Source organism: Artemia franciscana, unplaced genomic scaffold, assembly GCF_032884065.1.
Source record: "Artemia franciscana unplaced genomic scaffold, ASM3288406v1 PGA_scaffold_67, whole genome shotgun sequence".
Taxonomy (NCBI): Eukaryota; Metazoa; Arthropoda; class Branchiopoda; order Anostraca; family Artemiidae; genus Artemia; species Artemia franciscana.
In genome coordinates this window covers 1,448,151-1,457,563 of record NW_027062705.1, presented here as the reverse complement: position 1 = coordinate 1,457,563, position 9,413 = coordinate 1,448,151, and positions in this window count along the sequence as shown.

Below are 9,413 nucleotides of genomic sequence, written 5' to 3'. Positions count from 1 at the left end.
ACCTGCTTTCCGTGTAGCCCCAGACGGTTGGCCAAAAAGGACAATCTTCGGTAATCTGTCATCCTTCATCCGTAGAACGTGGCCTAGCCATCTCAACCTTTCTTTCATTATAGCCCCAGAAAGCGGGATTGAACCACACTTTTCGTACAACCTACTGTTTGAAATACGGTCAGTCAGCCGGGTACCCAGAACAATCCGTAGGCAATTTCTCTGGAAAACATCTAGTAAATTTTCATCTGCTTTTCGGAGTGTCCATGCTTCAGAGCCATATTTGACCACTGTCATCACTGTAGCTTCCAATATTCTAATCTTGGTTTGTAGGCTTATCTTTCTATTCTTCCAAACTTTTTTTAACTGTGAAAAAACACCCTGAGCTTTAGCTATTCTACTTTTAACATCTTCACTGCTCCCACCATCTTTACTAATAATACTACCAAGGTAACTGAAGCTCCCAACCTGATCAATCTTTTCGTTACCTAAGGTCACCTGTTCATCTTCACTTATTCCTAACCTTAGTGACTTAGTCTTCTTAACATTAATTTTCAAGCCTATTTTAGCACCCTGAACTCGTAAAACCTCTAAAAATTCATTCATTTTGCTCACACTTTCATCTAATATGCTTAAATCATCAGCATAATCTAAGTCCAGGAGCGTTCTTCCTCCCCATTTGATTCCATGGTCTCCAATTGCCTTTCCTGTGCTCCTTAAGACGAAGTCCATCAAAATGATCCATATAAAGGGGGATAGAACACAACCCTGCTTAACTCCTGATTTAATACAAAACCAGTTGCTAACCTCATTTCCTACCTTAACCGCAGCAGTATTATTCTCGTACATAGCGCAAATCACTTTAATGTATTTTTCTGGTATACCATATAACGATAAGACCTTTGTTAACGCTGTTCTATCAACAGAATCGAAAGCTTGCTCATAATCGATAAAACTAAGGGCCAAAGGTGTTTGACAACGAAGGGACTTCTCAATTATTAACCTAAGAGTGAAAACATGGTCGACACATCCTCTACCTTTTCTAAAACCGCATTGTTCTTCCCTTAAAACTTTGTCTACAGCATGTCGCAGTCTAAAAAGTATCATATTACTCAGTAATTTGCTACCTACAGAGACCAGACTAATGCCTCGATAATTCCGACATTCACTCTTGTCACCTTTCTTATACAGTGTTTTAATTAAGGTTTTCCTAAAATCATTGGGTACTTCCCCTTTTTCAAAAATCATGTTCATAATCTTCAGTAGCTTATTCCTAACCTCAGAGCCACCATATTTAAGGAACTCATTAATCATACTATCAGCACCTGGGGCCTTATTATTTTTTAATCCTTCTAGTACTGTCGCTAATTCTTCCTCACTAAACAAATCTTCCTTCACATCCAAGGTATCACAAACTTTTTCATTTTCATCTATATCTTTTCCTGCAACTGTATCTCGGTTTAGCACATTCTCAAAATGTTCCACCCATCTTTCTTTAACTTTTTCCTTATCACTAATTGTGACCCCATTTCTATCTTTAACTGGGACTAGTCCGGATCGGCTACTCCCTTTCAATTTATTAACATGCCAGTATAATATTTTACTATTATGCCGTCTAGCCGCATCTTCCAGATCCTCAGCAATTTTATCCATCGCCTCCATTTCACATCTCCTTAGTTCATATTTTAATGCTTTCTCCACTTTCTTTACATTCCTTTTGTTTTCATACGACCTATCGCTCAGATAATTCTTATACAAACCCCTTCTACTCTCTATTAAACCTAAAGCTTTTTCCAAAGATACCAAAGCTTTTTCCAAAGATACATAAGCCAAATCTGCCATTACCATCAATTGTTGCAAGTACAAAGTCACCAACAAGTGCTCTGAGTAAGTAGTTAGTGTCGTCATATAAACCTCACATGTCAACACAAATTTCCTACGTTAAGAATTCATCTGAACTTGTAATAAAAACAAAATGAAGTGGAAATTTCTTCAAATTTTATAATCTCAAGTTTCGACATACTATCAATGTATATGAGTATTGATGTAAGAGCCGCAGAAATTCTTCTTGAAAGATATTAAGAAATTTGGACTTAATTAGTGGTGAAACAGTGTTTGAAGTCGGTGTAATTATGAATTTAATTAGGTTGATCAATACGTTCTCTTAATTTTTCAATTCAGAGGGGGTTTTCTCGGACAAGTAAATGGTTTACCCATGGGGGCCCCTTTAAGTCCTTTATTAGCAAATTGTTTTGTAGAAATATTGAAACAATAGCGTTAGATTCTAATTTTTTAAAACACAAATTTTGGGGGACATATAAGGATGAATTATGGGGAGGAGGAATTAAAATATCTTTAGAACATCTTAATTTTTGGGGAGGTGATTTAAAATTTACAATAGAATTAGAATAGGATAAGAAACTTCCATTTCTGGAAATGGAAGTTCCAGTAGAAGCTTCTATTTGTAGGGGTAGAAAGTTATTGTTGTCCATTTATTTTGATGTTAATAAACTGAACTGAACTGAACTAGGATGTTCTTCTTTTAAAAAATGAAAATAGTCTGGATTTTAAAATTTACAGAAAACCTACTAACAGTAATAGATTTTCGTCGTTCTTCTTCGGTAATGCTCACCAAGTAAAAATTGGTTTAATTATGTCCTTAACTGACTTTATTTTTAGAATTGGCTCTCAAAAATTCATTGAAGAAGAATTATTGTTGTTAAAAGAAATTTTAATAAGTAACCATTATCCAGGTTGGTTAACTGACCAGACTTTTTCGAAAAGAAGGAAAAAAATTCTAGAATTGTCTAACGATATTCTGGAAACAACAGAAAATGAATTTTATTTCTAGGGACCAAGGTTTAAAGCAAATTTTCAGGGAAACAATCGAAATTAAAAAAAAAATATATATATTCAAGAATAATTCCATAAATAGAGATACAAGTGAATTTGGATTGAATTCAATTCATGATAATTTACTGAGATAAAAATAAAGTAAATTTCTTTTCACCTAAGAGCTGTGACCTCTGTTCACCAGATATGTCAGATAAATCTAATGAACCGGAACCAAAAAGGTCAAGGAGACTGGCTTCCGCTGTTGCATTGAAAAAAATAAGAGCAATAAAATATATGTAATTGGTTTATTGGGTATGAATTTTGTTTGTTTTTATTGATGTCTTTTAGTTTTACTGCTGATGATGAGCACTGTATATGTATTCGAAATATCCAGGTAAGAATTTTATATCTGTTCACTGTCGATTAGAGGCTTTCATCCCTATTTTGAAATGTTACACTTTTGTCATGGAAAGGCAGTGTGGTCTTCGAAGTTATCTTCTTCAATAGAATATGATACCTGAATAGTTCAATGTCTAATGAACAGAAGGATTGCTTTTGATTGTGTTGTTGTAATTTGTTTACAAAAAATATCCTTATAACCTCGGAAGATCCATATCCAGGTTTTAACATTTACAGAAGAGATAGATCTGCTAGTAGGGGCAGGGGGAGGTAAAGTTGCGGCAATCCTCATAAGACATTATATATCCCACTCATTTGTTGCTTCCAAGGAATATCCCCATGAGATTGACGCTGTTAGTAATTGTTGACATTTGGATGACGAGAGATAACTAAAAATTGTTTGCATATAGCCCTAATTGTAATAATAATATTACAGATATCATTCAAGTGGCTACAAGTGATGAGAATACTGTTGTCTTTGGGGTTTTTAATGCTCATAGTTTCCTCTGGGTGAATTATAATTCTTGTACAGTAATTCTTGGTCCTAACACGATTTTGTTTTCATCCCTTCTGATTCACTACATTGTTAAAAACAACTCTTTCCCCATGATTAATTTGTAAATTTAACCTATTCGGCTTGAGCCGAAGAAGATATTACATATGTACCTAAACTACATACTAACCATCTTTGCCAGACAACAGATAAAATCTTTGCCTCAAACTCATCAATATATGAATTTAACATATGTAAAGCTAATTGTAATCTTTTAAGCAACATTTAAATGAAGCTGACTACTCTTCACTAACAGAAGAAGAAGACCTAGAATCTCAAGAAATCCACGTAATCTCAAGTAATCCACGCAGCAGAAAATGCTCTAGAGCTTTTCTCTGATCATATGATTCTTCTAAAAGTAAAAACAGCCTAAAACTTGATGAAATGATGATTGCAGAAATGTAATTGATGGCAAAAAGGCCTCAGATAGGATTCAAAGGCATCGTAGCCGAAAAACCCTGATTTCACTGAGGAGAGAAGAATCTGAGGTAAATAATAGACAGTAAGCTAAAAGAAGAGTATGGAAAGGTTTATCTGTAGAACTTGATGAAAACTCTCCCTCAACAAAGATTCACACTTTTATAAAGAAAATGGAGAGAAGTATCAGACATACTTGCAACATCATCCTGTCATTATAGACCAGAGGTACATTATTATATAAAGATAAAGAAAAGTCTAAAGCTTCGGTGGTCAGCTTAAGTGAAGCCAGTTTTTTTTCTCAAGGGTGGAGAAGCACCTCAGTTGTGCACTAAATGATAAGGCTAGGTTGGAGGGGGCCTTATGCTTCTGACAGTAATACAGGTGACTGATAAACTTGATGAAGTCAATATTTCATCTGCTACAAGAGATCATGTGATCAAGTGAGCATCTTTTATAAATTAAATCCGGAGACGTCTATAAAAAAAAAAAAAAAAAAAAAAAAAAAAAAAAAAAAAAAAAAAAAAAAAAAAAATCCTTCGCATTTATAATCATTCTTGACAGAGTTAAAGTTTTCCTAAGTTGTGGAACCAGGCTGTTTTGTACCAACCCCTTATCTAGGAAAACTATCCGAGAGAATGTAGTCTTGAAAGGACCTATCCCTTTACTGGTCATCGGTAAACTCTTTGAGAAAACGATCCATGACAGGGTGGAATGGTTCATTGAACAAAACCAGTTCCTACCGAGTTTCCAATCAGGTTTCCACAGGGTTAAATTTCTTGTAGACAATTTAATGTGTCTATAAGCTGATACGAGACAATCCACCGAGTCTGGAAAGATTTTGATGACCGTTTTGGTTTATTTTGAAGCTGCTTTTAACAATAATGATTAAACTTTACTTTGTAGAAGTCATAAAAATATGGATTATCCTGACGAGGCTATTGAGTTTTTGGATAGATATCTATCTGACAGGTATTGTGAAGTTAGAGTCTACAGATAGCACTATTGGTTTATTCGAGCTAAATGATAGAAGAACTTTGGACTTTTTCTATGACTTATCTAATTCTGATGTCATCCTCAAAGATCAAAGCAACTATACTTAACAGAAGAAAAAAATTCCCCCTCCCTCTAAAAACATATATGGTTTGACGGAAAAGAGACTGATTATGACCCTTGTCCAAAATTAAATAAAAAAAAAAGTTTTTTTTTACCTGCAAGTAAGGAGCGACATTAAAACTTAAAACGAACAGAAATTATTCCGTATTTAAAGGAGTTTTCCCCTCCTCAACGCCCCACTCTTTACACTAAAGTTTGACTCTTTCTCACCACTCTACTTTTTAAAACAATAAAAAACTTTAGTGTAAAGAGCGAGGCGATGAGGAGGGGACAACCCCTTTCATATACAAAATAATTTCTGTTTGTTCTAAGTTTTAACGTCGCTCCTTACTTGCAGTTAAAAAAGACTTGTTTTTTATTTGATTTCTGAACGTTTGAATGAATAATTAAATGAATAATTAAAACAAAACTTGCATATCATTTTTTTGGTAAATGGCTTTCTCATAGTTTTGAGACGATTGTCATCATAAGAGGGATGGAGGAGGAAGACTAGTTGCCCTCCAATTTTTGGTTACTTAAAAAGGCAACTAGAACTTTTTATTTTTTTTAAGAACGCTTTATTAGTAATAAATATATGTAACTTACGAATTAACTTACGTAATGAACTTCAATATTTGTATATTTTTATGACGTATATGAGAGGGTTTGCCCCCTCGTCAATATCTCGCTATTTACACTAAAGCTTGAATTTTGTTCCAATTCTTTAAGAATGACCCCTGAATCACAAAGGCCGTAGAATAAATAGTTGAAATTACTTAAAAATACTTTAGCGTAAAGAGCGAGGTATTGTGGAGGACACGAACCCCTTTATATACGATATAATTTTTGTTCATTTTAGAATTTCATGCTGCTCCCTACTTCCAACTCAAAAAACTTTTTTAATTTATTTTCTCATTTTTTTAATAATGCTAGAAAATCCTGTGGCCCCTTCATGGAAGTTCTCTTCCCTCATGATAAATTCCTCCATGGAAAGATCCTACCACGCAACTCCCTCCCCGTCCTCCCTTAATAAAAAAAAAAATTCCCAGAAAACGTCTGTATACTTACCAATAACCATTACTATATGTAAACAATGGTCAAATTCGATTGTAGGCTTTACAACTGCATGTGAAGTTAACTAAAATTCACAAGACTGTTTTTTTAACGCTTGATGTTAACTAAATTTTTAGTTTGCCTTTGTAAGCTTCAATTTTCGTGGTGAAGTATGGCGTTCAAACCAGTTTCCTATTAAGAGACCCAGCTAGCTGTTACACCTCGTTAACTGTTCAAAGTGTTTGCTGTATGAAAAAGGATTTTTATCAAACATTTAAGCGACCTGCAGTGGTACGGCACGTGACAAGTGGTATCTCAATTTGGCCAAATCTCCTGATTCTGCCGTCATTACTTAGGGACACACATCTAGCGGAAAATATTTAACCAATGAGAATAACACTGAACGTCAGAACCAGTAATCCAGAGTTCAAAATTTAGGAGAGGTGCTAGATCCGCGTAACGTAAAAGCACGTATGGATAAAAACTAACTTAACGGTGTGCTGGACTGAAGGAACACCAAGAAAGCTGCTGCCCCAATTTGAGTCACAAGAACAAAATATATAGAAAGCAGAAACCAGTACCGAGGATCCTCAGTTATATTTTTCCTATGATCAGCCTTCGCAGGTCTCATCCAGAAAAAATTCTCCGATTCAGTCCAGTGGCTTGGAGGATTCCAAAAGCTCATAAACTACGCGAACTTGGTGGGATACCCTTATGGATGGCTCAGGATTAGAGGAAATCATTGTTTATATTTCTTTCAGAAGGCACCGCAAAACAAATGTCATTTTTGATCAAGATATATAACAACCACTTCACCTGTAGTTTTCTGTATGTGAAGGAATGAGGGCTCTTTGGTGGAAGGTATTCAAAACTTGACTAGAAGAGTTTACCGCTAAATATGGCTCAGGTTATGAGTTTACGAAATTAAAATTTATGTGCTATTTGCAAACCTTGGGCAGATCTTAGACAATACATTCTTCTAACCACCAGCATGTCCAAATTAGATGATGAATTTGATATTCAAATTCTCCCTGAATGCCCATTTTTGTAAAATTAAAACTAAATGAAAATACATGGTACAATTTTTCAAAAAGACGGTAAAAGAATTAAAAAGGCCTTTTTTATACTACTAATGATAAAAGTACAGAATTTTACCATTATTAGTATAAAAAAGCCTTTTTATAATTTTTCTACGGTCTAATTGAATTATTATACGTTTTCTAATTCTCGTTTTATTTCTAATGAAAAGGGACTGTGGTATAAAAGATTGACTACTTCTGAGCTTTTTTCATGTGGAAGAGAAAGCTAATAACGAGTCACAACTGGATATTTACGGTAATTTTTCTTTCGCCTGTATCAAAACTTTTCATTTTATTTGTTTTAAATCATCAGGTGTAGAAATTACGGCTATCCTATTTATCTGTGAATATAAGAGCCATTTCTACGGCTGTTGGTGGCTCAGTAGATAGTGTGTATCTGAGATATAAGTTTAACTTATCAAATAATTTAATCTAACGAGAAACCATTACAATCGATCTGATTCCAAACTATAATTATTTTACCGCTCTTTCCGCCATTTTGATCTGCCAGGTGGCGTGTCATGATGAAGCAGAACGTCATTGTCATGTTAATGTCAATGAAAATATTAATTTCCTGTCAATGTTACTGGAATGTCAATGTTAATATCAATTTACTTGCTTCATGTTATATTTGAATCCAACACTCATCACTATACGTTGTTTTCTGTGAAAAATTTTAACTATTTCATTTTTAAATTCTTCTGAACCAAATTTCCTACCAACTATCCCTGATTCTCTTAAAGTCAGTAGGATTAAACTCTTGGAAGTTATTATTACCAGTGATTTAAAATGGGAAGCAAACACAACTAGTCTAGTAAAAAGGGGTAATGCTGGGCTGCAGATGCTCAAGCTTATTTCAAAACATAGCGCCCCTCCAGATCTCCTCCTCCGAATATTTACATCTTTAATTCGCCCAATTCTGGAATATGCAGCTCCTATATGCAATTTTGGACTGACGGCCGAGCAAAGCGCCAGGCTCGAAAGAGTTCAGAAAAGAGCTCTAATGATAGTTTTGAAGTAGGCAGAAATGTTGTATGAAGAGCTGTTGACAAAGTTTAAAATGAAAAGTCTGAAAAAAGAAGAGAAAAACTCTGCATGGATTTCGGAAGAAAATCTTTGATCCACCAAATCCACAAAACCCTTTTCCCCCCTCAATCCACAGCAAAACGACTCCCACGCAGGGTCGCAGTGCCTGTTGAGAAACTTCATCCGGTACACTGTGCCCACCAGCGGTTAGAGAAGAATTTTATACCTAGTTTTGTAAAAATGTATAACGAAGTCAGGAGGATTGATTAGTATTTGTTTTCTTTGTTTTTTTTTTGCGTCGCTTATTAATGTGACTATACCAAAGAAATTCGGCGGTGCCATGAAAATTTTGGTGAAAATAAAAGTTTATCAATTTATCTATCCGAAAAGTTCTGCTTAAGGAGAGGGAAACTGTTAAAATTGTCGCTTTTCTGTACTTGAATGAATTCACTAAGGTTTTTTTTAGAAAAAGCTAAAGGAATCCAGCTTTTCAGATGATTTGGTTAAGATATTATACGTAAAAATGCCATCTATCTATGTGCCATCTATAACTTCCCCTCTCTGCAAACGTGCCAACGCTGGTGATACCATGTTGGAATTGTGTATGTATAGAATGGTATAAATATCTTCACATTGTTTGAAAGCAATTTTAGGAGTCACCAACGCTTAATGACAAGGCACCCAGAATCACTTTTTTCAAAACAATTAGCTTAAACACATTCATCGATATCTGGTCCAGTGGATGCAAAAAAACTGTACTCTCGGTAGAACATACAGGGAAGACATAAAAAACTAATTAAAAAGGTGTGTCATGTTTGATGGTTTAGAGGAAGGGGAAAAATAAGGAAAAAACGTATAAAGGTTAAAACAGGATGGTAGGCAGAGCTGTTGCCTATGTATTCTCTCAGGCGACACACCCATGTAATTAGTCTAGAAAAATAATATTTTTTCGGTAAGTATGGTACAAC